This window comes from Diabrotica undecimpunctata, chromosome 4 (assembly GCF_040954645.1).
Source record: "Diabrotica undecimpunctata isolate CICGRU chromosome 4, icDiaUnde3, whole genome shotgun sequence".
NCBI lineage: Eukaryota > Metazoa > Arthropoda > Insecta > Coleoptera > Chrysomelidae > Diabrotica > Diabrotica undecimpunctata.
In genome coordinates, this window is record NC_092806.1 from 22,114,580 (window position 1) to 22,122,120 (window position 7,541).

Consider the following 7,541-nt stretch of genomic DNA (forward strand, 5'->3'; position numbering starts at 1 on the left):
GTCGGATCAAATAAAGGAGATGAATGGTTATTCATTTTCCGAAGCAAAACAACACGCACGGGAGAGAGATAATTGGACAGAAATAGTCAAACAAATTACATGACGCCACTACATCCTTACGAAGGAGAAAAGATTGAGGAGGAACATGGCCCAAGTACAGTGCTAACAGTTTAGTTTTCTCCTTTTGATCGACAATATTTTTTCAGCTTCATTTACTCTTCGTTAAGTAACTTCTGCGTTTGACATTCGTTGAATTCATGATGTTCGTAGAATTCTTCTGTAACATCAAAATTCAAAGGCGGCCAGTTTATTCAGATACATTCGTTTTAATGCCCATGCTTCCAATCCATAAAGAAGAGTAGTGAATACGTAACACCGAAGCGTCCTCCTAACCTTATATCCTGACAATACTTTTTAAGTTTAACGAATGATGCACGTGGTATTTCAATACGTGTCTTAATTTCCTTGGTTTTGTTTACATTTGATGTTATCCATGTTCCTCAGTATTTGTAGGTATCCACACTCTCAATTACAGCATCTTCAACAATCAATTGGATGTTTGCATTTGCTGATTTAGTCATGATCATGCATTCAGTTTTTCTTCAAATTCATCCTTAGTCCTTATTCATGAGAGCATCATTAAGTCGTTGCATTACGTTACGTTCTGTAAATTGTAAATCATTGTTGTTATTCGTCATTATTACTGTATCGTCTACAAAACGCAACTTATATAAAACTCCTCCATAGATAGATATACATTCTATTGAATCTGAGAGCGCTTCTTTAAATACAGCTTCATTGTAGACATTGAAAAGGATGTGGTGACAGCTTATTCTTTAGTATGCTTATTTCTTTTTCCAACTTAGCAATTTTCTGAACAAATATTGGAACATTTTTAAATGCGTCCCTACATGTAGTATAAACAAACGTTAGTAACCGATTCTGCCACACAACAGTTATTGTCTCCGAAGTCGGCAATCCACAAAATTGTTCTACCAAATGAAATTTAGTTCTACAGCTATCACAAGCATTTGTTTTACATCACAACCAAAATGCAGTGAATATACACATTAAATGTTACTATTGGAAGCAGACATCATAACCTCAAAAGAACATTTTTATACTCAATAAAATGCAGGTTTATATGTCTGGTTAGACAGAGATTGTGGCTTAAAAACCTAGACAGCGGTACACAAAAATAACTGAGCCTGTTTTCAGCTAGTAGTTCATAAGATAATGATCGCGAGTATGATAGAATTAATCTCCGCTTTATTATAAAATACGAACTCGTATATAATGAAGGACAGAAAAAACTTAAAACTTAACAATCTCTGAATAAAAAACAGTTTCTATTTTTCAACAGCCCGAGTAATCCGTTCGCAAACAGAACCGTGCATTTAAGTACATTCAACATTATTTATCTCGAGCTGTCTCACAGGTTCTCATAATTTATAAAAGCAATAAAGAATAAATTATTGCATTGTAATTTAATGTATTATTTATACAATCATTTTTATGGCATAATCACCTCAGAATAGTATTTAAGACGACTTTAATTCAGTTGTAAATGATGATAATTCAAAAACCTTTTATAGCTCCCATAAATTTTCCTTTTTTATTAGTGAGAATTAAACTGGCCGTTGGATGTAAACACGCAGTAGTTTTAGTCGCTTTCTAAACCGTTAACAGAGAATATATCCACCGTGGAATAATGATTCAGGGCCGGCCCATATGTCTATTTAAAATCATGATTTAAAGCATTAACTGCGCCAACCAAGTGACGTATGAAAACTGACTATATAGGAGGCAATCAACAAAGAAATATCTGAAAATAAAAAGGTTTAATATCTATTGTGTCCCCACCACATGTTAACTTATACAAAGTGCAGTAAATCTACTTCAAGATAGATCTAACGAACTAAGATTATCACTCTCTCAGAGCAAAACAAAATTAATATAATTTTCCAGAAGGATTTCCACTCCCTTACCCCAAATTCTATTTAACAATTCTCCACTTTCTGTTGTTAATCAATGTTAAATTCTCGGCTTGATATTTGACTCCAGATTAAATTGGAAGAATCAAATCTCTGAACTTAAAACCTACTACTACTACTATCGGTTTACAGCGTTCTCCGACGCCTTCCGACCCCTAATTGCCATTCTTCTCTATTTAACCTTAACCATAGGCCTGGAGGGATTTCGCTTTCCTCTAGTTCTTTTTCAATTCCCTCTCTCCAGCTTCTTCTCGGCCTTCCTCTTTTCCTTCTCCCTTGTGGTGTGCACGTCAAAATCTGTTTCGGAATTCTGTCATCTGGCATTCTCTGTACATGGCCGTACCATATTAACTGTTTTGTTTTTATGTCATCAACTATTGTATGCTTGACTTCCATCATTTCTCGTATTGTCTCATTTGGTATCCGATCTCTTCTTGATTTGCCTGCTGCTCTTCTCCAGAAGTCCATTTCTGTTGCTAGTAACAGTTTCTCTGTTCTTTGTTTCATTGGCCAAACTTCACTGCCATATGTGATTACACTTTTAAGTATGGTGTTGTATATGAGTTGTTTGTTCGCTTTAGGTTTGGTCCCACAGAATGCCGTTCATCATAGATATGGCTTTTCTACCCTGTATGTTTCTGTCTTTTATAGCAGCATCGAGTGTTCCATCTTGAGTTATCTTCATACCCAGGTACTTGTATTCATCACAGTGTCTAATTTCTACCCCATCGTCTAATATAATGGACTGCTTTGTCCCTCCAATACACATGGTTTCAGTTTTCTTAATGTTGACTTCGAGACCCGATTTGTTATATTCTTCTAGAAGAAGAACTTAAAACCAATTGTTTTAAAAGGTTGAACGTTCTTAAAACCCTCAGTCATCTTCAATGAGGTGTCGATGAAACTACTTTATTAAGAGTCTATAAAGCCCTCATCCAATCTAAGCTCGACTACGACAGCTTTATCTATTCCTCTGCCTCTCAATCTGACATAGATTCATTAAACTCTGTTCACAATAGCGCGCTTCGTCTATGTCTAGGTGCTTTTCGCTCTAGTCCTATCGAGAGTATGTACCGTGAATCCAATGACCCTCCTCTTATCCTAAGACGACAATTTCTTCTTCTTTCGTATGCTGCATCAACATCCACAAATCCCTTTAGTCCCGTTCATTCCCTAATTACCACGATGCCGTCTTCTTCCACTAACAATATCCAACACCTTATTAATCTATAATTATAAAAGCTATACCTCAATTAATTTCTCGACTTCTTAAAAATATTGACCTCCTTCTTGCTGCTTCCCCCCCGAGGCTAAAAATCTCCCTTCAATAGAAACCTCACTCTCCATCTTTAACAAACATGAATCTTCTTATATTCTTAACATTGTTCGGAAGCTATTTTCTTGTAGCATTTATTATATTCCCATGGATGGAAGCCATGGATGAATCCCCGATAAACTGATAAGATTGGTTAAGGCTACAATGCGTAAAGTTGTTTGCAAAGTCGGAATACAGGGCGAATAATCACAGGCATTTGAAACGCATGTTGGGCTGCTACAGGGAGATGCGCTGGCGGGTCTCCTTTTCAACATGGCTCTGGAAAAGGCAGTCAGGGATGCCCAAATAGACAACAGAAGAAACATTTTGAATAAATCATCCCCAATTTTGGCATATGCAGATGATGTTGACCTAGTTGCCCGCACAACACGCAAGCTAAACGAGGAGAAAACTAAGATAATAGCATCAACACCCAACAATAGAGCCAGAAACATCGGCCACCAATTCACGGTTGATAACTCTACCTTTGAAGTGGTGGACAAATTCACATACTTAGGCTCCCTGATCACCAAGGAGAACGTCATGACCGAAGAAATCAAGCGAACAATAATCCTAGCAAACAAATGTTATTTTGGACTGAGTAGACGAGTAGAGAGTTTCCAAGGCAGATGAAAACCTCCTGCTTATATTTGAAAGAAGGATCCTGAGAAGAATATTCGGTGGTATCTGTGAAAATGGTGTTTGGAGAAGGAGGTAGAACTACGAGATATATCACAGATATAAACATATATTTGGTAGTTAAGACGTAGTATCTCTTATAAAAATAGGAAGACTAAGATGGGCAGGACATCTGGCAAGATCACAGCAGAATAACCCTCCTAGAAAAATCCTTATGTCACAACCTGTGGAAAGTAGAAATAGTGGTAGGCCAAAACTCAGATTGAGGGATGGTGTACATGAAGATGGTAGAAAAATAGGCGCAGCAAACTGCCAACAGTTGGCAATGGATAGAACTGATGGGCGTAATAGACTTGGGAAGGTCGAGGCTCTTTTATAGGGCTGTAGCACCAATGATGATGATGATGATAATTTATTATATTAGCAATTTACTAATGTTTGTACTTTGAGAACGATTTCCGAAGTGGAAATTGAAACATCAATAAACTTACTTTAACCTTTAATTATGGCTTATTCCCATTTAAATAGTAAGTCTTATATTCATTCTTATAAAGAAAGCATTTTTAGAAATTTTACAAAAAAAATCATATGATTTAATTCTCTATATCGATGCTTCTAAAACTACCACTGGTGTTGGCTGTGCAGTAACCACTAAACATGAACTTGTAAGAACATCTCGGTTACCCTTAACGTGCAGCGTTTACATAGGTGAACTATATAGTATTTCACCCCAATTCAACTAACTAACGATCTCAAACTAGTTTTCAAAAAGTCAGTAGAGGATACTTCGCAAAACTTACGGCAAAAGAGCAAAACAACTCTTCATGAACTGCAACCGTATATTGGTCATCCCTCCCTGGACTTCCTAACGAGAAGAGAAGCATCGACTATTAGAAGACTCCTAATCAACCACACCAAACTTACCCATGGTTTCTTGATGTCCTCTGGAACTCGTCCAACTTGCCAACATTGCAGTGTTTACCTGACTGTAAAACATATCCTCACCGGCCTCATACAATTCACTAACCTGTATAAAGCACTGGACTTGAAACCTACTCCTAATTAAATGCTCAACAACCCTACAGAGATCATAAAAACTATACACTTTCTAAAAACAGAAGATTTAATCTAATAGACATTAGTTTAAGTGATATAATTATTATTATTTGTTCTCAGTTCTCATTATTTATTTAATATTGTTTTTCAAGTTCCAATGGCCATAGTTGTCGAGGTACTTTATGTAAATAAAAAAAATATCTATTGCTTTTTCTTCTTTAATTAGGCATTTGTTGCTTCGAAATCTATGTCTTTTAACCATCTCATCAAATATATAACTAGAGATTTGTGACTTGAAGGTTAAATAATAACTCGTGTGCCTGATATACAATTCTGATCTCGACACTCTTTAGCATTTATTTTTATGCACGAGGAATAAGCGTGATTCCAGCTAATAGTTTGGAATTATGACAGAATTATACATTACGTACAAGAGATCAGTCAATACTATTATTCCACTTGTTTGAAGTAATTTTGTAACTTCTGTCTGTATTTCATATAGACCGAGTGCTTTTCCTGCAGTTGTTAGTTTGGCACTTTTCTCCTCTGTTGTGATTTGTGTTCTTGAGCATGCTTTTGTTATGCCAAGTTTTGATCGGTAATCATGAAGAGTTCTTCTGTGTATCGTTTCTTTTATTAATTGCTTTTTGTTGAGTATCAAATATTACATGTTTTTCATCTGCAATGTTACATGTTGTTTGTTTTTGGCGTCTTGCTTGTTTAGCTTTTTATGAATCCGAAATGTGGAGTCATTCTGAAAATAATTTTTTACTTTCCTTGTATTCCCAAAAAATCAATTCATTCTGTCTTTGTTTTTCGTATTTTTCTTCGTATTTTACTGTTTAGTTTAGAATTTCTTAAATTTCTTGTGTTTATATTTTCGTTTTTTTTATTTCATCAGATCTAATATTAATTTCAGTAGTTATCCACTTTTGTTTTTTTTTGTCGGTTTGTCTTTAGGTTATAAATGATAATTGCCTTGAACACATTATTTATTTTTGATTCTAGTCTTCATGCATTTCTTCTATCAGATTTCATTAATTTATTCGCCAAAATTGTTTTTCCAGTTTGCTACTAAAATAAATCTCTTTGTCATTTATGATAACTATCGACGACCCATAGAGGCTAGTCGCCATATAAAACCCATTCAGACAAGGTCTGAGTGTCAGCAACAAGCCCTATTGGGAGTCTTACGTCGCCATGCAGAATATCTGTTATACTTTAACACCACAACGTATTTTTAACAAGAATGTAAAACAAAACAAATTTTGTAACTTTTTACCCAGATATTTAGTGGCTAGACTCATGTATACTTGGTAATTTTACACTGATGATATACTCTTTAATCTGAAAACGTTCTGTGATGTAGCCCGATAGGGTATTTTAATTATATACCACTTATAAAGAATTTTTTAATAAAATGTTTTGATTCATTGTATATAGCCAACTACAAGAATTTCATTTTTCTTGTGAATTTTATCCACTTAGCAAATATTGTACTGTTCATTTCACTGTGATGATCTGAAGTCAAGGATTTGAAACAAAATAACAAACTGGCATCTGAAATAAAACCTTTGGCTGAACCGGCGTAAACCACAATAAATATTTTTTCATCATAACCACCTGGTTTATGTACAACACTTCTGCTGTTGTTATTCTGCCACAACATCATTTTATTTCCCCTAGAAAAAAATCCACGTTTCATCTAAAAATACAACTTGTGGATATGTACTATTTCTATTTTCCATGTATTTACATAAGAAACACGCTCGTTGTGCTGCGATATGAGTTCTTTCAATAAAAGCTCTTCCATGATCATCTCTTTTATATTTAAAGCCCAAATATTTTAATATTCTACTCACGGATGTTTTATTTGTAGAAACAATTTCTTTAGCATGCAGCTCATTGATAAACGCTTCACCTGTTACCTGTTTCTCTAAAAAGTTATTTATTTTAATAAATTATTATAACATGTTAAGTCCTGCTCGTATTTCTCAACAGAAAGTTGGTTTACTTACTATCCTACATATTATATATTGTATTTCGATATGCCATTTTATTGTATCAGTAGTTTTCGTTTTAAACGAGGTCTGCTTTTTCTTGTAGAAGATAAAACAGGATTTTTTCTTTTCTTTTTCGTATATTGTACACTGTTTTTATCGCTAATTTAAGTGCAGCTGCTACCCTCCAAAACAAAATTAAAATATCATCAATATTTTTAATTGAAATTGAAAACAACCAAAAATAAACCGTTCCTAATTATAAATATTTTGTTATGTAATATAGTTGGCAAATAGATAATAATAATATATATATGCTTGTCACCATTAAAGCTGTATAATAGTGCACATTTGAAAATTGTACTTTTATTGAACCTCTTGAACAGATAACAACGGTTCCAACGGTCTGAACGGTTCCAACGGTCTCCCATTCATTTTTTTTTCTAATTCGAAGTACTCGATTAAATTTAAAACTAGTTCTTGTGCTTGTAAGGTAAGAATTTTTCCAGGCATAATCTAAAAAATTCAGTAGCATAT